This window comes from Nanorana parkeri, unplaced genomic scaffold (genome assembly GCF_000935625.1).
Source record: "Nanorana parkeri isolate BGI_ZX_2015 unplaced genomic scaffold, ASM93562v1 scaffold95, whole genome shotgun sequence".
Taxonomy (NCBI): Eukaryota; Metazoa; Chordata; class Amphibia; order Anura; family Dicroglossidae; genus Nanorana; species Nanorana parkeri.
Genome location: NW_017306363.1, coordinates 759,057 through 760,967, shown reverse-complemented (window position 1 = coordinate 760,967; position 1,911 = coordinate 759,057).

The following is a 1,911-nucleotide window of genomic DNA, read 5'->3' as shown; positions in this document are numbered from 1 at the left end:
CTCGCACATTAGACTCCCCCCTCAACATTGGAGTCTGCCGTTACATCAAGAACCCCCCCGCTTCTCATCAGAAGCCCCCCTTCATATCAGAGCCTCTCTTTTATGTCAGAAGTCCCTTCACATCAGGAGCTGCAGTTGCAGCTGTGATGGGGCTATGGCCGTGAGGGAGCTCCGTTCATACATGCTTTGCTTACAGCTCCCTATAGAGGTATCATGGTGACATCGCATTCTGGTTCCCGGAACCTCTACAGGGCGCGCAAGAGAGCTGCACAAGCAATGCACATATGGATGGAGCTCCATCACAGCACAGCAGCCAACACTGAACCCCAGGCTGAGGATCCACTCCAGTTCTCGTAAGGTAGGGCGACTGTGTGAACCTTAAAAAAATGTAAAACATTTTGGAGTGTATATGTGTGTGTGAGATTGTGTCTGTGGTTATGTCTGTATGTCAGTGTTTTTGAGGGCCCATTCCCACGAGTACAGTGCGTTAATCGCATGGTACCATGGGTACCCCAAACGCACCTCCCACAGTTTGTACACCCGCACCGGAATGTGCAGTACCCTAATGCCGTGCGTTCCACTGCAGTGCAACTTGGGTCTTAACTTAATGACCAAGGACAAATGTGGGTCCTGAGGTTACACAAGTTGAGAACCACTGATCTAGCCTGACAGATTTTGCAGGCAGATCTCTGCATAAAAACGCAAGTGGCAAGTGTGAATGAACTGTAAAGATCTAGAGGTATTGCATGTTAATGAGAGGAAACTCGGTCTGTTCCTTTTTTTTACTGGGGACAGCCAGAGTTTTCTGTCACTTGAAAATTGAATGAGACGGTTGCAATTTTTTTTCAAAGTTATTTTTAGTTATGCTGTGTAAATGGGAGCACATAATAAACATATAGTGAGTTTTTCTCAATTTTGACTGCAAAAGTGATTTCTGGTAAGGATGAGCTGAGCAGTCATTTGCACATGTAATACATTCATATTACCACAAATACAGTTTGGATTATAAATAAAAGAATTGTATATACAGAAAACAAGAAGTCCCCAAAATAAAATAGTGACATGGTTGTCTCCTGCTCGTTTCCAGTTTCATCTTTTTAAAAAAATAATATTTGCACTATTTGTTTATAATTTGATTGATGACAATACCACACCACCCAGCCTGTTCTCTAAAGTCAGTGGACAGTGAATTGAGAATTGCTATTGTTGTGAACATAGTTACATTTCAGATTCTCAATTCCCTACTTGCTATAATAATTTATAGTATAAGTGCTGCCTTAAATGAATACACATTCATGACTTGAAGTCTTGTTCTCTTTGCTCCCATCAGTGAATTAAGTGGCTGAAATGAAGGCAAGGTAGGTGTAAGTGTTGCTGGGGCAGGCATTAAAGAGACCCTGTTCCCAGATGATTCCTTTCAACAAAAAGCCTTCTATAATATTATATGTGCATTTGACACAGACAGATTATATGTGCATTTTGTACAGATATCCAAAAGCCCTAAGACTGCTGCTGGGTGTCACTATATTGAACCTGATATCAGCAGCCGTAGCAGAATTAGAACTGTCACTCAATTGACACTATGTAGCAGCCTTTCTTTACCAGGGTGCCTTCTGGCTTCCTCAGGGTTGTCTTGAAATTTTCACACAGTGTCATATCTTTCCATGGTGCAGATAGGCTGGCTGTCAGCACCATGGAAATAGATGACGCCAATCCAGGGAGGGTGGGATGCATTCAGAGAAGGATGAAAGTCCGCCTCCCGCCCTCTGCCATGCTTCTGCAGTTGTGGCTCCTGATGTGATGGTAGGACTCTGATATTAAGGGGGACTGAGGACTCTGATGTGAAGCAGGGAATCTAAAATGAAAAGAGAGCTCCTGATGTAAAGGCGGGCTGATGATGTAAAGGGGGGG